The 22,110-nt window shown below is 42.2% G+C and overlaps 1 protein-coding gene across 29 annotated transcripts in view; it reads left to right on the plus strand.

The window, feature by feature from the left end:
- Positions 1 to 17: 17 nt before the first annotated feature.
- PPFIBP1 (PPFIA binding protein 1) overlaps positions 18 to 22,110 on the plus strand; it is a 173,431-nt gene continuing 151,338 nt past the window's right edge. For 12 of the 29 annotated variants that reach the window (XM_045464416.1, XM_045464427.1, XM_045464415.1 and 9 more), the window contains exons 1-2: positions 60 to 256; positions 13,650 to 13,729. The gene's annotated coding sequence lies outside the window, so the exon portion shown is untranslated. Of the gene's footprint in view, positions 257 to 8,004; positions 8,080 to 13,649; positions 13,730 to 22,110 lie in introns of all 29 variants that reach the window. The other 17 variants (XM_045464413.1, XM_045464422.1, XM_045464419.1 and 14 more) reach the window with 8 other exon arrangements.

Below are 22,110 nucleotides of genomic sequence, written 5' to 3' on the forward strand. Positions count from 1 at the left end.
AGGGAGGGAGGAGAGAAGGCGAGTGGGAGGTGGGAGGGGGAGGTACCTGGAACTGGGAGTGATGTCAGCTCCTAGCTCTGTGCCTGCCCGGATTCCTGACATGGTGTAGGGCCGAGAGGGTGGGGAAGGCGGGAGCGGGACGGGAAAGGGTTCGGGCTGGGAGCCTGCGGCGGGGCCACCGTGCTGGGGCTTTGAACTCGGACGGAAGGTGAACCAGAACTTTTGGAACTGGCGCCGGCGGCTCTCCACTCCCCAGGTAAGGGCGTTTGGCTCCTCTCACAGACCGGAGGGAAGTGGCACCGTTGTGCGGTTGCAGCTGGGTGTTGCAGCCGCTCCTCCTCTTCCCCGGGTCGATTTCCTTTCCAACTCACTCCTGTTTCCCAGGGGGAACGGGACTTTTCTGGGGGTGGGGTGGGGTGGGGGGCTTAACTCCTAGGGCTCCCAACTAGCTTAAATGTGAAAAATACCTACCGGATGGACATGTAAGGTATTGTCTGTGTCCTTAGACCCCCCACACCCTAGTCTCCCAGTAATACTTGAGAACCCCAGTTAGAGAAGTGTGTGTGTATGGGGGGGGGGTGTATTTAAATGTGTGACAAAAAGTTTATGACATTTCGACCCCAAAATTGTGCTTTTTGAGAGAGAACGAAAGTTTTGTGTATTTTTTAGTTTCCTTGTGGCCTGTTACATGTTGACCTAAATGAAAGAATATTATTGTTATTCTTAATATTCTTATGTATCAACATAAAAAATCCCTTTATTGAGTCCAGTCAGGACAGGATGTGAGAAATTCACTTGGGGTGTATTAATTATGAGCTGTGGGAAAACTCGTCTCTTGGGGGCACACTTCTAAAACTCCCATCTCCTTTCACTCTGACATATTAACCGAGAATCCCTTTCATTGCCAACTTTCTGATCTGGAGGGGTTAGGAAGGCTGCTGAGGATCTTGAGATCTGTTTTCTGTGGCTGCTTGAGAAAAGGATGAGGGCTGGTAGTTGCGTTTTCAAGGATCATTTTTACAGAAGAGAGTTTGAACAGGGAAATAGTGTGGAAGGCGTGACAAACTCTTAATTATAGGAGCGTGGATTTTTCAGCATGTGGGACCAAAACAAATCCTTTCAGTAAGAAGTGCAGAGAGCAGTAGAGGAAGAACTCAATTTAGTGTCCAAGTTTGGTATTTAGGAAAAGCAATTGGCCGTTGGGAGGAAAAGGTATTTTGAGAAGTGGCAATAGAGAATTCTAATTTTTTGTTTATTTCCTGTTTGAAACCCTTTTTCCTGCTTGGAGATCTTGTCTGTGCCCAGGTAGCTAATTGGCTGTGATTGGCTTTCTGGGAAGAGAATTCCATAAACTGTTTGAGAACCTCACTTATCAGTGCTTAAGTCTCTTTCTTTTGGAGGGGGAAAAAAAACCACAACAACCATATGGGCTGAGACCTCTGAGTCCAGTTTCCCTTTTCATTCACCACGGTTCCTCAGCAGTGAGGATCCTTCTGTTGCCAGGTCAGGTGTGAACTTCATTGTGAGTCAAAAACTGCATCCCAGGTGCCTTGAATGAAAGGGCATTTCCAGGAGGCGAGGAAAGAAAGAAGCTGAATTAATTTAGTAAATCCAAGTAGAGAAATAGGGAACACAGGACTTCATAGATGGGGTTCTCCATCTTTCTAGCCAGATGACAGTCAGGTTTCAGAGCTAGAAAGAAGTGGTTTGTTTTGCTTTTGTTTCTAAAACACCTGGATCTGTGTTATTCTTAGTTCTTGAAAAAATTAGTACAGGGTGGATCAGGAGCAGGCTTTTTGCAAAGGGAAGGCGTGTTTTACTGAAAAGGTCAGAACATTTTAATTTTGGTTTGTGTTTTGGGGCTAAGAAATAGCAATTGCTTAGTGGCTCTGAGATAGTGGTGGATAAGTCTTTTCTATATATGTTCTATAGGAAGTACATAAAACATACTGTATTTTCCACTGTACTTTTTCAGCAGGAAGGAGGAGGTAATGCAGAATTCCTGTGGACTAATGTGAGCTCACTGGAGCCTTGGTTGATAGTGTTCAGACTGCAGTTTGTAATAACCAGTCCAGTAAGGAGTATCTTTACGATGTTGTCCTGATGTGCCAAATTCAGATTTATGTTTTCTTTCCAAGAAGCAGGTCCTGGCTTCGGGACTTGAATATGCCAGCACTTTAAATTTCATTCACAGTTTGAATAATAACACTAATTTTGTGTACTTAGTTTTAACCAATATTTGTTTCTCTTTCTCTGTGTTTATAAGGCATATGTAGTATAGTAAAATACAGTACTTTCAAAGGACAAAATTTGAAAGATATTTGAGTTACTGAGAAGGGTAGGATCAGGTTTTGGTTAAATTCTCTTCAACCAGCATCTGTCATAATTCCGATAGCTGCTTTAAAAAAAAAAAAAAAAAGGATAATCTGGCCTTTGTGGACAAATGTTAACTTGAAATGCAGGGCGCAATGTAGTTCCAGATCAATAGTGCCTAATTTCAAGGGCATCATTGAAACAAGTTTTTTTGGAAACAAGTTCAGTGAGGGAGAGTTTAACTGCTTATGTATGTAGTCTTTTTGTCACTCACTGTCCCAGCATGAGATAAATCAGAACAAGGTCACTTTTTCACTGTTACTGACTAGCTGACTCCTTTTCAAAAAAAAAAAAAAAATTTAATGTTTTATTTATTTTTGAGAGACAGTGTGAGCAGGGGAGGAGCAGAGAGAGAGGGAGACATCATCCGAAGCAGGCTCCAGGCCCTGAGCTGTCAGAACACAGCTCGAAGCGGGGCTCGAACTCATGAACCGTGAGATCATGACCTGAGCTGAAGCTAAACGCTCAACTGACTGAGCCACCCAGGCCCCCCTAGCTGACTCCTTTTTAAAACATAATTTCCGAAAATAGGAAATATTTGTATTTTTATAGCCAATTTAGATTCCTTTGGTAATTTGTTACATTAAAATTAACTTTTTCAGTTTTTCATCTCCCATTTAAAAATGTTCCTAATTCCCAAATAGCACATTGTTCAAACTGTTAACCTGAAAGAGACCTCATTCATCTGATTCTGTCTTTTCAAAGATATTATTACATGTTTCTGACCTGATTTGAATTACCTTTTCAAAACATTGAGTGAATGAGCAAATTAATGACTATTCATTCACATTAGGGCGTGTATCTCGATTCTTTTTTAAATACTGCTTCAAGGTGGAGCCATAGGCAAGAGATATTGCATAATGATGCCCTTTTTATTCCCAGAGATTTCCCTAGAAAGCCCTATTAGTTCTGAAATTAAGAAGAAAAATAGTCACAGTTGAGCAGCCAATTGTGAAATATTTCAGGGAGCTAGGATTTATTATTATTTTTTAACCATGGTTGAACAGATGGGTGTTAAGTATGAGAGGCAAAGCTGTTAAGATCAGTGACACCGGGTGTTGTTTGGGGATAAATGGAACAAAGTGTCTGTCTTCTGGCCAGCAGTTCCCTTCAACGAAAGGTTGATAATTTCACTGTTAAATCAGTCATCAAATTGTCCAAAAATGGACACTATCCAAAAACTGCTCTGGGCTTGTGTGGTTGCATTTGTTTCTTAAACTCGTCACAGTGCACGTCAGAACCTTCTTCCTAGTCAAAAAGCCTACAGCTTCAGCCATGTATATTACAACCACAAAGACTGATGCTTTAGTAATTGGAGGTAATGGCCTAAAACAACTTAACTGAACCTACCCACCCTACAAAAAAACAAAGACTCTTCTATTTTGCACTGTTTATTTTAAATATAGTCATTGATGTCAGTTTGGTGTAAGTTGATAATGTTTCAAAAGGCCAAGTGGTGAGGATTACTTTTGCTTCAGTACTTTTTTCCATTTTGAAGGATCTAAAACACCAAACAACTGGATTTTAGATTAAAAAACGGACCCGTCTGGAAGTTTTAAGTTTGCACACTTGTTAGGCACTTTTGTAGGGGAGAGGAGGATCTGAGTGAAATGTGTACCAGTCTGGACCCGTTGAAGAGCTTCTAGTTCTGAGATGTGGGTTTGGACTCCGAGTGGTCCCGATGGGTGTGTTGTCACAGTTTGTGACTGGACTTCGGTCCAGTTATGTGTCTCCCTAGAACTTGCTGTGACTCACATTTTGACTGGCCCACATGCAAATCCTAGTTTTTTTTGGCAAATGTAATGCGTTCAGAATAGAAAGATCATTTGGTGGTTTCTGTACAGTGGTGTACCTAAAAATGTCCATGACTGAAGAAATTGTACAAACTTGAATTGCATTCAGTATCACTCATTCTGGCAAAGGCTTATGTCTCAAATATGAATCCTGGAGGAGGAAGATCAAATCCTGTCATGTCTGGGGCTGGCTGTGGGTTTTATGGACACCCTCTGAACTCCAGAGTAAGTCTAGTTGTTTTCACCTCTCCTTTAATTTAGGGAAATCAAGCATTTGACATAAAAAAACAGACGCAAGTTTGAGAGCGCAGGTGTGCTGATCCCTTGTGTGTGTTTGTTAACAAGGGCAAACTTAATTTTACCTGGTAAGAGAGAGTAAAGATGCTGTTTTCATTGCCAAGCCCATTCATATGTGGCTCAGTTCTTTAGGCAAGCAAGGTGGTTCTTGGGAAGAAGTAGGTAGGCCCATTGGGAAGTGCATTAATTCTTTCGTGCTATGAATGTTAAACTCTACTGTATCACTAAATATGCTTACATTATTTTGTCTCTCTGTACATAGGATCTGGCTCACAGGATCTAGTCCCTTTTTTGCTGGCCCTTTATCACCTTTCTCACTATAGCGTTTTGCACGAATGTCATCTTGCTACTACAGGGTTTTATCAGGTTTTTGTGAGGAAAGTTTATTGAGTTTGCTTTCTTTACGAGAAAGTGAAACTGAGGCGAAAAATCTATGGCCCGCTTTCTTAATATAACTTGTTGTTGTGGCCACAGTTGCATAAATGATGTTTCTGCAACCATTATCTTTCTCTAAAGATGCTGCTGCTTATAACAACACATCGTAGAGAGTTTTATTTTGTTTGAATCGGAATTTGCACACGGTCTATTTCTTCTTATGAATGATAGAAGAGTCTGAGCCTGTAGGTTCCCATCTGTATTGACTCCGGGAAGTGAGTGAGTGGGAGGAAGGGAAGCGGCGAGGACTCAGGAGAGACTCTGGTTGAACCTGTGAGTGGGTCAGGATGATTTGTGTGAAGTCACCTGGGTCTCCGTGTTTTTCCTCTGGATCAGCTGCTTTGGATGCTTTCGCGTTCTTCCAGCCCCCGCTCCCGGCAGTTTGTGACTTTGCACAAAGTCAGCTTCTCAGGCAGCTTCTCAGCACGGAGTTAAGGTTCTTTCATTGCTTTTTTCTCTCCAGAATACCTGATTCTCTAGCGTGACTTGTGCTCTATCTACATCACCCTCTGGGGCAGACACAGCTAGATGCCAACCAGAATCCTTCCTACCCACCTCTTCCCTACAGCTAAACTCATTTTGTTTAATTTACCACCATAAAAAAAAAAACCCAAAAAACAAAAAGTTAATTTTTCCCTTGCAGGGTGTCTAAGTGCTAGTAGTCGTGGCCAATGAGACGGAAGTAGGTGGGTAGGGCTCCCCACCACATTCAAAGCTCTTACAAGGGGATGGCCTCTGTGAGTTTGCCTTTTGCTCTTTGTACGTTTTTCTCCCTGGAACACAAAGGCTATTTTCGAAGTGGAGAAACCATCTTGTGACCACAGACTAGTAGCTTAAGGGTTAAGCAGGCTGAGAAGCTGATGGCATTTTGGAACTGCTGTACCAGACTGTGCCCATTTCTTGACTTTTTGTGAGAAGAATAAAATCTCTATTTGGTTAGACCACAGAAATTGGGTCTCTTACTTGTGGCCAAATGTAATCCTGAGTCTAAATTTTAAAAAGTCATAGTTCATCTTTTCTCTACGAATTGAAAGGCAGCATTCTGTATGACCAAAGAGGGGTCAGACTGGAGCAAATTGACCCTCAGCTTCAACCCTGGCTTTGCTATTTATTACAATTATTTTAAAATTTTTTCTTAATGTTTATTTTTGAGAGAGAGAGACAGAAAGAGTGTGAACGGGCAAGGGGCAGAGAGAGAGGAAGACGGAGAATCTGAAGCAGGTTCCGGGCACTGGAACCTGTCAGCATTCCAGCTGTCAGCATTGAGCCCGATGTGAGGCTCGAACTCACAAACTGTGAGATCATGACCTGAGCTGAAGTCAGACACTTACTGACTGAGCCACCCAGGTGCCCTACTATTTATTACATTCTAATATTGGCAAGTAACTTCTCTGAGTCTCAGTTCTTCCATCTTTAGCATGGTGGTACTGATATTTGTCTCAGAATTTTTAGAAATAATTGAGAAATAATGAGAAATTATTAATAGAATTAATAGTGGCACATTTGGCATATACATTTTTAACAAATGGTGGCAGCCGCTGCTGAGGGAGAGTGTAATGGGGAGCCTGAAGAGGCAAGAAATTCAACTTCGAGTAGGTTCTCAGTAAACACAGATTGAAGTACTGAATGGGCCGTTAGCTTTGCACCTGCAGCCACTGAACTCTTCCTGCTCACCGTTCGTCCCAGCGCCCATCTCTTATCCTCAGTGCCACCTGCCTACACCAGAATATTTGGAGCTTTTCTGTGTCCCAACATGGGGTGAAAAGGCAGAGGATGTCCTTATGAGAAATTTATTAGTTATAGCCTAGGTCATCAATGAAAGGTGTTTGGCTCCAGAGTCAGACAGATGTAGATTAAAAGCCCATGTCCTTATTGGCTGTGTGATTTTTGTCTTCTGTGAAATAGGAATAACTGGGTGGTTGTGAGGATGAAATAGGATATTATGTGTGTGTAAGCAATTCTTGGCCTTGGTGTGAGGTCCTCTTGAAGATGTAAGGACAAAACATGGCCTTTGTCCTTGGGAATATTCATGTATAGGAGATGGGGGCAGAAAGGAGAAGGCCCTCCTTACACATAACCTTAATAGAAAACCGATTTAGAATACTATTTAGCTGTTAAAATGGTTGAAAAAAAACCATGTTGACTAGATGTCTATTGTATATTAAGAAAAACAACCAAGCACACATGTATAGTTTATATTTGTCAAGGCATGAGAAATTGTTAAATTGGGAGGTAATTTATGGGATGTCGATTAGCATGGCAGGGAAGATGAAAGGGGTTTTAATTTTTTTTTTAAAGCATACTGTTTATTTTACAACACACATTATTCTTGAGATATAGGAAGTATTAAAGTTTAAAAAATTGATTCATTAGGCCTTTTGGAGGTAGGTATGGGAAGAGCGTGCTATCTATGAGTTGCATGAGTCACTCAAATGAAAGGTTGGGTTTGGTGGGGTCCTGCTAGAGGAGGTGGGATTTGAATGGTCCCTGAAGGAGGAGTAGGAGATTTTGAGGCGGTAGAAGGGGGAGATGAGCCCACTGGGGTTTGGAGCAAAGGTAGAATGTAGTGAGATGAATTTTAGAGAAAGGTAAGATCCAGAGATCAATATTAAGAGAGGTAAGATATAATGGAGTCAGCCCTTAGAGGGTTTTTAAGAGAGTGACAAGGTTATGCTTTAAAATGAGATTCTTTTACAGGTGGGGAGAATTATGAGAATTATGTTATAAAGGTGACTTTGGAAATAGTATGTTGAATGTGACTAGAATATAAGTGGTGAGGGGTGGGGAGAAGGGCAGAACACCTTCAGTCAAGAAAGGCATACAAGTGAAAGTTGAATTTTAATGGAAAATAGGATGAATTAAGAATTGGACACCTGGAATTTGAGATTCCATCATGACCCACAATAACCTATCTCTGTCTTCTCATTATATAAATGGGTAAAGTAACAGTACCTGTCTCATTAGGTTTTTGGAACGACAGCAGCAAGAGTAATAATAGCTCCTACTTACACAGCGCAAGCACTGTTCTAAGTACCTTAAATATTTTAACTTAGATTTAATCCCTACATCAGCCCTAAGAAAAGACACTGTTATTCCTACATTACAGATGAGGAGCCTGAGGCACAGAGAGGCTAGATGAATTTCCCTAGATTGTTTGTGTTGGACTCCGTGTTAAATGCAGGTAGGTACAGTCTCTAGGGCCAGAATCTTCAACCACTTCATGTTATTGCCTCTGGCTTATTTCTGGACTTGGCATTGTCAGAAGCCATTAAGAACTGTTGATGTATCTACACAAAGGTGTTAAGAATTTGAAATTTAGGTTTGGAGTTTAGGCAGAATCCTAGACTGATGAATCATTTCCATGGAGCTGTTACACAACAATTAAAGGTAGATGAACTCACTACAGAAGATGATGTAGAATAAAAAGGGAAGCAAGTACAGAACCTTCAGGGAACTCTTCTTTTTTACACTTTATGTATATTTAATTTATTATTTTTTATAGTCCAATATTTTTAAATGACTAGAAAATATGGGACAAGGAACCATGACAGGATATGGTATGCTGAAGTTTATTTGAGTCTAGTGTTGATTTCTAGGCCATGGAAGTTTTTAATATCAAGAAAAGATGTCCTCTGTTATGGATAAATAATGAGTACAGTTCATCTTGCATTTGATTTATTTTTGGAAATCCTAGAGTGATGCCAATAATCTGCTGAAGCACAACAAACCATAAAATACTTCAGAAAGAAATAAAAAGGCAAAATTAAAAATTTAGTTATTTGCTATTTGTTAGGCTGTGTACAATATGTCAAATGTTCCCAATTTTATTTTATTTTTTATTTAAATTTTTTAATGAAAGATGACATACAGCGTTCTATCATTTTCAGGTGCATGACATAATGATTCGACAATTCTGTACATTCTGCAGTGCTCTCACCACACTAGATGTAGGTACCACCTGTCACCATACAGTGTTATTGCAACGTTATTGACCATGTTCCCTCTGCTACACTTCTAATCTCTGTGACTTATTTATTTTGTAACTGGAAGTTTGTACCTCTTATCCCCTACCCCCTTCACCTATTTTAAAGAAGATGCAGAATAAAAAGAGAAGCAAAGTACAAACCGTCAAGGAACTCTTGGCATTGAGGCATGATGAGGCTAAAGAAAATTTATTAAAGGAGGTAGAGCATGAACCACCAGAGAAGGGGAAGATGGTGACAGCAAAGGGAAGAAGCACACCCTACACAGGGGGACTGTCCTTGCCATCTGGCACAACAGACCCGTTACAAGGACGGGTCAACTGCCACTGGTCCAGCTACCAGGTCATTTGTGAACTTGGAGAGTGGACAGTAAAACCTTAGATTGCGAGTAACTTGTTCTGCAAGTGTTCTGCAAGATGAGCAAACATTTCTAATAATTTGTTTTTACATTTTTTTTTAATGTTTACTTATTTTTGAGAGAGAGACCGAGCACAAGCAGGGGAGGGGCAGAGAGAGAGGGAGACACAGAATCGGAAGCAGGCTCCAGGTTCTGAGCTGTCAGCACAGAGCCCGATATGGGGCTCGAACTCATGAACTGTGAGACCATGACCTGAAGCGAAGTCAGATGCTCAACCGACTGGGCCACCCAGGCACACCTCTAATACATGTTAATTTGGTAAGCGAGCAGTGTCTTGCCCTATGAGTCGTATGTGATGCCAAGTGTCACATGATCACAGCCGAGCCAATGGTTCTTGAAATTCACTCTTATATACTAGTGCTTTGGATTACAAGCATGTTTCCAGAACGATTTATGCTGTGAACCAAGGTTTTACTATATTTTCATTAGCCCAGTAGAGATGGAATCCAGAGTGCAAAAACCTGGCTATTACGAGGGAGGAGATGAGCTGCAGGTGGCCCATTAGCCCAGCCTTTCAAGGAATCGGACAAGGAGAAGCATGCTGCGACAGCTTGGTTTGAGGCAGGCACAGGTACAGGGGGTAGTGTGAAAGCAGCAAAAGCAAGGGGGGGGAATGAGTACAAAGTCTAGGGGAGGGGGCCACAGATGGATTAAAAATCAGGGGGGCGAGTGCCTGGTTAGCCTTGAACTCCATAAGAACTTTCTTCAGATAGGATGGAAGAAAGGATGGGGGAAACAGAAAACAATGTGATTGGAAGCAATAAGAGTTGAGTAAGTTCACCGCAGGCAGTCTGCATTTTTTCAGTGTAATAGGAATCAGTGAAAGGAAATTCATAGACAGGCGACTTAGGCTCCTGAGAGGCTGGCTCTTGGGGATTATTGGTGCAGAGGAAAAATTTGAAAGAATGACCGAAGTCTCTCATCTAAACAATACAAGCTGACACATTTGTCGGGATGTGTCTCCAGGCAGGAAAGTAATTTATTGAAGTGGAAAGTGGTGGCTACAAAAAGAAGAGAATGAAATGAGACAAAGGAAAACTTGACTGTATTTGAAGGAGGAATTTTTAGACCACCAGACTTCGTCGTTCACAGAACCACTTCCCTGGGGAAACCCAAGTGCTCCGAGTGGTGAGAAACAGCCTGAGTTTGGTCAAAACTGACCCGCCAAAGCATGGCAAAATACCCTGTAGAAGGTGTCTGCGTTGGATGCTGCTCGTGGTTACGGTCTTCTGTAGTCTTTGGTTTAATGGATGGATTTTAGAGTGATCTTTAGTCGGAAACAATGCTGAGTTGTAGTATCTCAGCAGATTTGTTGTCGTAATGACCTGAGGGGGTGGGGGGAAAGGACTAAAGGGATTCGGTAATTAGCATGGAACTAATGGAGCACGCCCATCAGTCCAGCCTTGGGTATTTCTGGGTTTGCTCTGAAGGATATCAGGAGGAACTTACCCAGGTGTGTGTAGCATTTTAGATAGGCATGGTGTTCCTGAGTTCAGTGGTTCTCAGTGGGGCTGGCCACATAATTTTTGGAGCCCTGTGTAAAATGAAAATGTGTGGCCCCTCGTTCAAAAAGCAGGGGGAAAAAATCCATGTTAAAGGTACTAACATGAAAAGCTTTTCCTCTTCTTCTATACTTTCTTGACTTGTTCTCGTGCTTGCTATTTAATAGCATTCTAAGTGAAGGAAAATTAAAAATTTAAATTATTAGCATGATTTTTATTTCTTATACGGTACAGCCAGCGTTAAGTGTAAATATAAGAGTATTTGAAGGGCGCCTGGGTAGCTCAGTTCGTTAAGCATCTGACTTCGGCTCAGATTTCCTGGCTTGTGAGTTGGAGCCCTGCATTGGGCTCTGTGCTGACAGCTCAGAGCCTGGAGTCTGCTTTGAATTCTGTGTCTCTATCTCTGCCCCTCCCCTGCTTGCGCTTTGTCTGTCTGTCTCTCAGAAACAAATAAACATTAACAAAAAGAATTTAAGAGCATTTGACACATCTGCAGAATTACTGAAATCACACACTTCATATTTTGTAATTTGTACATGCATATGTGTATTGTTCTTACCAGAACGTGGAAACACTGTTCAAAACTAACTCACTGCTGCTTTTTTTCTTTTAAGTTTATTTATTTATTTTGAGAGAGAGAGAGAGAGAGAATCACAAACAACCTCTGTGCTCTCAGCACAGAGCCGGCCGTGAGGCTTGAACTGGATCTCTATCTAATAAACTATGTGATCATGACCTGAGAGGAAACCAAGAGGTGGATGCTTAACCCAGGCGCCCCTTATCTGACTACTTTTTTATTTCACTGCTTGATACATGCATTCTATCAGGCTTTGTCTTACAGAAGGAAGGGGCTGGCTTGAAGGAAGGACTGAAAGGAAGAAGAACCATGGGTTGCCCTATCTCTCCTTTTCCTTCTGTGCTATTATTTTCGGTGTACATGGTTGGCTAATAGTGGGAAGTAATAAGAGTAAGAGGATATGATAGGATTCTTTGGTTGTTTGTATTTCTTAGAAAGACATTGCTTTGTTTCTGTGTGCAGAGCAAGTTGTGGTTTCTTTGAATGGAAAGCACAGCTTCTGGGAGCTGTCAGCATTCACCTGCCTGCTCATTTGGTTACACTGGTAACACGGCTACCTTGACCTAGTCTTGCTAATATCCCATGCATCATGAATCTACAGAAATTCTGTGCTCTTGAGGTATTGCAAACACGGTGTAAAAATGGCAGCCACACATATTACATGGGATCTCCTCTGCTCACACATTGCCCCTTCAGACCTCCCTTATAAGACACAAGTTCAGAGTTAAACTAAGAATCTCAACGGGTGCCTGGGTGGCTTAGACAGTTAAGCTTCTGACTTTGGCTCAGGTCATGATCTCATAGTTGGTGAGTTTGAGCCCTACATTGGGCTCTATGCTAACAGCTCAGAGCCTGGAGCCTGCTTCAGATTCTGTGTCTCCCTCTTTCTCTGCCCCACCCCCACTTGCACTTGGTATCTCTCCATCTCTCAAAAATGAATAAGTGTTAAAGAAAAAAAAAAGAATCTCAAGATGACGACAGCAGAGCATTAAACCAAGTGTGGACCGTTTCTGAGCATAGGGTCCTGTGTAACTACACAGGTCACAAGTTCATGAGGACGGCTCTGTTCTCAGAAGTCAAAGAGCACACTCTTAAGCTTGTATGCCTCTGGTCTTAAAGATTCACTCACCTTCATTATCAAGGTTGCAGTGGGTCAGGTTTGTGTCTGGTATCCTAGGGACCCTCGCCTTGCCATCACTGGTATTTTTGCCTTTCATATATTTTTGAATCACTCTCCATTGCTTCTGCCATTGCCTTGGTTTACATCCCTATCAGCTCTGAAGTAGACCCTGGGTGTCTAAATGGGATATCTCTCCCTGGTGGATGAGGGATTGTGTGGAAGCTGGTGGTGTGGGCAGTGAAAGAATTCACCTGAGGCAGAACAAAAGCAGCTTGTCTGATGGGCCTGTCTGTATTCATCCAGGTGGTCGCTGGGGGCCCTTCCTACATTCCATTGCTCAAGCCTGTTTGCCTAAAAGTGGCCTCTACAAACCCTGCAGCTCGTTTGTAGATGTACAACAAAACCCTGTATTGTACATCTCCTTGCCAGACAGATCTTCAAAATAAACCTTTGGTTTGAGGCCACCCTGCCAGCCCCAAAGCTTTACTTGACCTCCCGTGGGCTTGGCAAGAGTTTTTAATGGCAAGACTGGTGGTCCTTCAGTTGAGACTGAACGGAGACAGGTTTCGTTTGACCTACACAGTATTTAAAGAAATTGAAGCCAGTACTTCAAGTTTGGGAGATTTCACCTAATTGAAATGCAGATTTTAAAAGCAGGCAATCTGGCTGCTCTGGGCTCTTGTTTCCTTATGTTGGGCTGATGCCCTTAGAGAACAGGAGGACCTGTAGATTTGGGAAGGAAGACGTTTGGATTTACTTTTAGGGCAGATTGACTCATTATTCTGGCAACATCATCACTTTCCCTTAATGCAGATTTAAAACAAGCATCTGTCTGTTGTTCTCAGGGAAAGCTGATCTTTTAGTGTGAGAAATTAAGTTCTCCACCTGCATAATGGAAGTTGAATGTATGCTTTGTAGCAGCCCTTGCTTTTTTTAGGAGAAATGTTTCTTCGGTGTCACCTGGTCAGCATCCCCACTGGTCACCTTGTGACCTCGTCTGGTCTTGACCTCTTTCTCCAAGCTTGTCTTCCCCTGTCCTGCTGTGCTGAGACCCGGCCTGCCCCTCTGGAGAGCTTTAAGCCCAGCCCCACCTTTTCTGCTTCGCTTGTTGCTCTGCTCTTTGCTTGAACCTTTCCTTGTCTTTCCTCTAGGCCCAACTGAGGCAGTTCAGGAAGCTCTTGTTGCCGAGAGCCTGCGTGGAAACTCAGCCCTCAAACTCTGCTGGAAGCAGGTAATTAAAATTTTGAATTTTTAAATGCTCGAGCACCACGTGGGTAGTACACTCAGATTGTTTTTGAGGGTCCATTCCGGCCCGATGATTTTGAAACGCTCTAATTCGTCCAGTGCCTGTGCCTATTTATTGCCAGTATCTAGTTGGTTTTTGAAATTGTGCTTTGGGGAAGGAGCTTTATTCACACTGTCTCAGCGAATTAGGAGGGCAGCACTAGTATGGTCTCCCTTTGACAGATGAGGAAACGGTTTTCTCCAAAACCGACGCTCTAAAGAGCTTATCCTTGCCTTATGTCTTACTTCTTCAGATAGGTTGTATACTTGTCGAAGGCTGTGACTGGGCCTTTGTTGCCAGGCTGTGTCTGTTACTGTCAATACGTGTTTCCATGACAAGAGAAATGGTTTACTCAGCCAGTATGCACCAAGGCGTAGACAAGGCTCCATGGGGGTGATGCAAAGGATATCAAGTAGGAGAGATGGGTGGGCAGCAGTTATACTAGAAGGTATGCCTCCGACCTGTGCACAAATACAAGTATAGAGTTTTGGATCTTGGGCTTTGAAGTTTATGGGCCTAGCTGTGTCTATTTCCTCATTTGTAAAATGGGGGCAATAATAGCTTATCATTGGTACCGCTGGTTTTCAGCTGGGGTGATTTCACCCCGTAGGAGTCAGGAAACATTTCTCGTGTTACAGCTGGGGATGGAGGGAGGACTGATGTCCAGTGACTAGTGTCCAGGGATGCCACTGAACACCCTTCAATGCAAGGGACGTAACCAGAAATTACCGGCTCAAACTGACAGCTGGTGCTGAAGGTGAGAAACCCTGCCTTGTGGGTTTGTGAGGATGAAGCCAGACCATGCATGCCATCTCAAAGATGGTAAAATCAAGCCTTGAGGAGGGTGAATCCCAAAAGGCTCCGTGTCAGCGGCATCTGTGATCCTTGCCAAGGAAAACCCTTGTTCTAAGGATTTCATGCTCTCCTGTTTAGAAGACTCAACTGGAGAATGTTTGTGTTACGCTGTGTGCTAACATGAGCTGGCTGCATGTATCGGAGCTGTGAAAACAATTGTTAATTTTTAGGGTGTTCCTGGTAAACTTCCTGCTTGCTTAACTAGTTTGTTCTATGATAATTTTGGTGTGTGGGTTTAAGTCCTCTCTCTGATGGAAAATATTCTGGTTAATGAATTTCCAAAATATGTTTTGGCAAGTGGGATGTGAAAAGTTCTTGTTTTCACATCAACAAGCCTCATGTTTTTGTAGTCCTAGATTTAAAACAAGGCCACCCTTCCCCCTGTTTACTGTCTTACCTGCCCACTGCACAGTGTTTGGGTATTGGTGGGAGTGGTTTGGAAGGTTGTTGGATTTCCATCAATAGTTTGTTGTGGATTTGCAGGGGAGATGGTTATTTAAATCTTTTGTGACTTCAAAAGTAATAATGCACCTTATGGACGATTTTAGTAGCATAGAACAACCATAAAGACACAGTTAAAAAAAAAAAAAAAAAGTCTTCAGTAATCCTACCACACAAAGGTACAACTATAGTTGCTGTGTTTCTTTACATTTTTTTACTTGTACTTTTCCCCATATTTGAAATATTGAGTATGTGATTTGTGTCCCCCCTTTATTTTATTTAACATTGTTTTATTTGCCCTTCCCCACCCTACAAAAATAACTGTAAATATTATTTCTTTTTTTAAAACATTTTTTTATGTTTGTTTATTTTTGAGAGAGAGACAGAGTGGGAGCAGGGGGGGCAGAGAGAGAGAGGGAGACACAATCTGAAGCAGGTTCCAGGCTCTGAGCTGTCAGCCCAGAGCCCGATGCAGGGTTTGAATTCACGAACCATGAGATCATGACCTGAGCCCAAGTCGGACGCTTAACCAACTGAGCCACCCAGGCATCCCTGTAAATACTATCTCTAAAGACTGTAAAGTATCCTATGTAGGGATGTTTCTTGATTGATTTAATCCCATTGAGGAGGCTGTTTTCAGTATTTGATGAGCGTCTTTATGCAGTCAGCATTTTCTGTATAGATCATTTTTTATCTTTTTTTAATGTTTATTTTTGAGAGAGCAGCGAGAGTGCAAGAGAGAGATAGGAACGGAGGGAGACAGAGGATCCAAAGCAAGCACTCAGTGCCGAGCCTGATGTGGAGCTAGAACTCATGAACTGTGAGATTAAGACCTGAGCCGAAGTCGGATGTTTAACTGACTTAGCCACCCTAGTGCCCCCAGATCCTTTTTATCTTTGTCATAGATGACCAGAAGTAGAACCAAAGGATGTGCATGCATATGAGTATCTTGGTTGATATTGCTATTGGTTGCCAGTAAAGTTTGTACTAAGTTTTGCTGCCATTAGCAGAATGATTTCTCATTTTAATATTTGGCAATTTTCCAGGAGAAAAGACTTTTGTTTTTCTTTTCTTTTTTATTTGATATTAATGAGATCAAACATGTTTATACGACTGTTGACTATTTCCTGTTAAAACTTCATGAACTTTGCCTGCTTATTATTTATTATTGGGAATTAGTATCTTTCTTGTTTGCCGTAAACTATGTGTTTCACTTAACCCTTATTTACCTTTTCTCATTGTTATTATAAATATTTTGACTTCGTTTTTTTTCCCTTCAATTTTCTATTTGGTTTGTCTTTCAATTTTGTTTTTAGTCATATAGAAATAGAAAATTTTTATGTAGTCAAATCTTGATTTTCTTTTCCACCGTCTTTCACCTTCTTTTGTCTATATTGAAATGAACCCTTTGTATTTTGGACGTGATTATACTGACTTGTCAGTGTTTTAAAATTCTCTCCCCACTGTAGACCACTATAGAGTTTCTTAATGAGGATAAATGGGCTTCAAGAACTTGGTCTAATATGGGCACCCATTGTGTACCATGGAAAACACTCCACATCTCTGTGTGAGTGGGTTGGGTATGTGTGAGTAGGGAAAGTTGATGAGAAAGGTTGAGGCTCATGTTGGGCCGTGGCTTGTTTGGTTTTGTTTTAATTTCCTTTCCCACAGGGTGGAAGTGAGCTTTCCTGAAGGCAGGGGCTTCCACAGATCTCACCTGGCTGAGTCACCGGGGCCAGCAGCTTGCTGAGCAAACAGTGGCTGTGCCTGGCACAGAGTTGGCCCACAACAATTATTTTATTTGTCTAGTGCCTGAGAAGGTATACTGAGCAAGAGGCTGGCCAAAGTCTCCCCCCCCCCACTCCTTACCCCTGAAGTTTTATTCTCTTTGGCTCCAGGCTCTGTGTTGCTCAGCCTCATCAAGGTCACTCCCTGGCCTGTGAGGGGCTCCCTAGGTGCAGTTCACCAGCTGAAGCTTGAAGAGGAAGGTAATCATAACAAATAGTGCTTACTTCTTTTGCAAAACGCTTTCACTACGGCTTTTTTATATGCTTCTCACCTCAACCTTATGAGGTTAAGTACTATTTTCATCTCCATTAATTTGGAGGAAACCACCACTCCATAGAAGCATAGTTAAAATCTAGAGCTTCTGACTCCAGAGCTGATCCTCTGTGTTTCTGAAATAGTTCTGTCATTATGATTTCTGGTTGTGATTTCTTGGTGGTGCTATTGGGCAGAAGGTAGCAGCAACTTTAGGTTTTGGAATCAGGCATAGCTTGGATGGGATTCCAAGAGAGTCATGTCTTAATATTGTGACTTTGCTACTTGACCAGCCTGAGCCTTGGTTTCCTTGTCTGTAAATGGAAACAACAATGTCTACCTTGCAGGGATGTTGGAAAGTTTAAGTTGAGATAATCTGTACAAGACTCCTAGAACAGTACGTGGCTCACTAATTGTGGGTGCTCGGTGATGACTGCTTCCTAGTCTCAAGGCTCAAAATGCTACTGTTCTTTTTTGTTACCAGCATTTCAGAATAACTGACAAACCTTCTCAGACTTGTGAAATTTTAGTAAATATTATTTATATTTCAATGCAAGAAACATTTGTTTATCTGGCCTGCTTATTTTCCTGTTGAGTAGATGTTCTTCCCTGTTGTGGATATCACCTGCTTCTCTGAAATCCTTCTGCTTGGAGAACTTTGTGATGAATCTCCAGCTTAGTCCTGTACTCACAGCCAAAACAAAACATGTTTTGTCTACATGTTTGTGTAAAGGCACGGACCGTTTTTTGGAAGGGCCATAACCCAGTCATTCCTTTACACATAGTTGAGATTTTTGGCATCTTTCATGGAGTTGTTACTTGTCCCCTGTTATTATAAACATTCAGGTAACAAAGTAGTCTTAAAAAGAAAGTTGTAGAAAATTACGAGAAAAGGGAAAGTTGCTAAATAACTCTGGAGACCAGTTGTTAATTAAATCTCATTTTTCAGACCATGTACAAAGTGAGTTGGATTTGATTGGTCCATATGCTAGATTTGGTCATCCACCTAAAAAGCCTCCACTAAAGAGGCAGGAAGCCTCTTTCTGCCTAAAGAGTTTCAACATGAGGATTGTCTTGCCAGTTAACTTCTATTGTATATTTATTCAGACTTTTTCATTTTAATAAATTGAGCCAAGTAATTATATATGTTAGCTTAGAGTTGTATTATAATCCAATGCAGCCTTGTTTCTATGGAGTTAAAGATAATGCCTTTCGGCAATCTTCTTTAAAGTGTTTCTTGGATCTTATTTATTTTTTGTTCCTGAAGCCACAGTTGCATTTTCAACAATACACCCTCTTAGTATTGGAAAGGGGAAAGGTTAATGTGGATGGGGCCTTAGTGGGTTAATAACTAACCTTCTTGTTCTTATTCTGGGAAGTTTAAATCTGTTGTCCTATGTTTTTTCCATTCTCGCCCCCCCCCCCCCCCCCCCCCCGCATGGTAGGAATGGAGAGACAAGGATGGGAAAGCTTCTTTTTAATGTAATTTATATAAGTTACATAAATTAGAGTCATAAATTAGTTGCATTTTTATGTAATTCATGCCATATGTATATGCTTTACATAACACATGGATACAGTTAAGTATCAATGATTAAGTGAAATTTACGTGATTTCTGAGTTCCCTCTTATATCTAGAGTTCAAGGATCAAAGTGAGTGCACTGTTGGCCAAATCTCATGACTATTGCAAAGTGAGTGTAGGACATTGTAAAATGCTATGCTCCATTTTAATGGTCAGTAGGCAGTTGTTTTCCTAAAATTCTGGGCTTAATGTTTGATTTCTTAATTTGTAGCCAGAGTGGACATTTGGGGGCAGAGGTGGGAGTGTTGATAATGGTGGAGAGAGTAGATTAAATCTGGAAGAATAAAATTGGTGCTGATGTGACTATTAATTAACAGGATACAAAGGACTAAAGATTGTGCTTTGTGATCACAAGATAACAATCCAGTTGGGCAGCCCTGAGCCCATTGCGGATCAGCCAGATCATTTTGGCACCAGCCCTTTGAAACAAAGCCTGAGAACCCAGCGAGTTTTACCAGGCATTTCTTGTTGCTGGCTGGCTGGCTGGCTGGCTGGCTGGCTGGCTGGCTGGCTGGCTGGCTGGCTTATGGAGTAAATAGAGTAATTAGCTCTCATTAGCACTCCCACAAGCTGTAATGCATCCACCTGAGGCAGAGAGACGCTTGCTTCTGTTCCTGATGTTCCTGAAAACGTTGAGAATCCCCATCTGATCTCTTCAGTACAAGCATTTTTGCGTTGCAGAAACAGAATGCCAAGTTGGCAAGAATAAAACCCACCAAGTGTCTCAAATGACGGTAGCAAAGCCTGCTGACCAGGGTGGAAGGCTTTCCTAAGAACAATGACTGTGTCTAAGAAAGTGGTGAGCCTTTTAATATAAAGCCTTTTCTTCGCTCTCCCCGCCCCACTGCCCTCTTGTGTATTTGACTGATAGGAACCAGGTTAGTCAGAGATACTGAACCCTTGTGGTCATATAACTTGATCTCCTTAGCCTCTCGTCAGCTAGACTTTAGAAGTTGTGTACCAACAGAGTATCTGCGTTGTTTCAAGTCCTTGAGAAAGAGAGACCTTGGAGTGTGGTTTGTGGCCCTGTTCAGGACCACCTGCTGTTGATAATCCATGTTCCTATGAAACAGATCTGTAGTTATGAAGGTGGAAGCCAGAAAGGCCGATGGAGGAGGGAGACAGAGTCTTGGGGGCTTTGCACACAATCCTGGAGAAATACATAGAAAAATTGCAAATGGGTAGATTTTATGGGAAAGGATCTTGAACCAAGAATCTGGCAATCTAATCCCAACATTGATCAGGTGTGTGATCCTGGGTACCTCATAAAAGTGAGGTAATAATCATACCAGCCCTGCCCTTACACGGAGAGCTGTGAGGGTCAAAGGAGACAATGTGTAAAAAGCTATAAAACATTAAGCAGGAGTGTGATTTTAAGTTGAGATTTTCACATGGAGAACATTATCTTCATTTTTAACCTTCTGAACCCAAACCTTTGGTGATAAGATAACAGACACTGTGCAGGTATCTGCTTTTGCTCTGACTTCTACTTTTGTGACATCCCTAATGCCATCCCGGGCCCTATACTGGGTTAGGGGGCCTGAGTGACTGGTAGATGGTTCCTCAGGGTTTTCTGGGAAGTGGTACTGTCTCCCGTTCGACGCTGTAGCAGTAGCTCTTGATTCTTGCTCAGGCCTGTCTGCCGTCTGCTTTCTTGGGGATGCAGCAAATACTACAAAGTCATCAATAATCTGTCAGCTCTAAGAGTTCTCTGTTATTAAAAGTTTGAAATACTGGGGATAAGGTGTTTAGGACTTAATGTCATACTTACATGTAGAACTGTTCTTTTTAAGTAGCTTTAGAATGATTTCCTAGGATTTGAGGTTATGAAGCAAGTGTGCCTTATGTGGGGAGGGGCGTACTCCATTGGCTAAGGTTGCAAACATCAGACCTGGCATCCATGCTCTCGTGTCAGTTTTCAGTGCCACATGATGCTGTGACGTGCAAGTCACTAGCCTGGCAGTGTCTCACCTTCTTTACTTGTGAACCCGTGATACTCCTGGGCATTATTTAACTCCTGTCCCTGTTGACTGTATCAGCTTGGTGTTCAGAAAGTGATCGGGATTGATGATCAGAATGTCTGTAATTATTAAACCAAGTCACATATTTTTCAAAGATTGTTTTCGGCCTTCATTGGACCTCTGATAGCATGTCTTGATGGAACATGTCTAGGACCTGTAACTCCCTCAGTACAATTTTAAAAATAACTTGCTGCACTTAGAAAACAGCCTGTCTTTGAGGTATACTGGAAGCATGCTCAGCCCAGGAGTTGGGTGCTGAGGGATTTTAGGGCTGAGGAAAAGGCAGTGGGATTTGGTGGAGGAGAAGCTGATCAGCAATGCAGCAATACAGCTGATCAGCAGTAATGGAGGCCCCAGCTGTGCTTAAGGGGAACTCTCGAGTTGGGATGGCCCTGTGGAGGCAAGGAGCTGGACGTGTGTGTCCCTGAATCAGCCCATTGCTGGCAACTGGGCACCCCTTCTGGTGGCTTAACCTTGAGTGAAGCAGTGTCCTGCGGCTGGCTGGGGGCTTTCCCTGTGAGCTGTCAGCAGCTGGGGAGGAGTGCAACTGGATCTAAAAATGGGGTTCGGGGGTGCCTGGGTGGCTCAGTCGGTTAAGCGTCTGACTCTTGGTTTTGGCTCAGGTCATGGTCTCACAGTTTCGTGAGTTCGAGCTTCGTGTTGGGTTCTATGCTGGCAGCACGGAGCCTGCTTGGGATTCTCTCTTCCCTTCTCTATGCCTTCTCCCCTACTTGCTCTGTCTCTGCCTCTCTCAAAATGAATAAATAAAAGTTTTAAAACTGGGATTTGAGTGGAGCACACCAGTGTCCACTCCCCTGTCCCAAAGAATCTAACCCCTTAAAAAAATAAACAGTAATAGAGAACACCAAAATCTCAGCATATATGGTAAGTCTCTTTATCTTCAAAGTTAGAAACTTGGATCCCATAGCAAAACTGAAGGAAGAGGTCATACCCTTTTGTTAATGACAAATCAACAGATCTCTAGCCTTTCGGAAATTTTTGAGATGCTTGGGTAATATTTGCACCTGTTGATGGTGTAGCTGGGGCCAGCTTCTGTATATGTGAAATGGCTGACCTGTGCTTGAGTAATTTTTCCCAAATATGAATTACTGCATGTTTAGAATAGTAATCGTATGTGTGCATAAATGAATTCGTCTCTGGGACATCTAACTCAAGTTGATTTTATAGAATTGGTGGTTCATCACCATAAATGTCAGGCAAGCAGGTTAAGGCACACAAACCATCAAACTTGGAACTTTCTAGGGGACCCTATGGACGGAGGGGAAATATGGGAGAGTATAGCTTCTGTCGAAGTTCCGGTCACCTGACAGGGCATTTTAGTGTGGTTGAGGATGATAACTTAGGAGTTCTGTTGCCAAAGGATAAG

Source organism: Leopardus geoffroyi, chromosome B4, assembly GCF_018350155.1.
Source record: "Leopardus geoffroyi isolate Oge1 chromosome B4, O.geoffroyi_Oge1_pat1.0, whole genome shotgun sequence".
Classification (NCBI taxonomy): Eukaryota; Metazoa; Chordata; class Mammalia; order Carnivora; family Felidae; genus Leopardus; species Leopardus geoffroyi.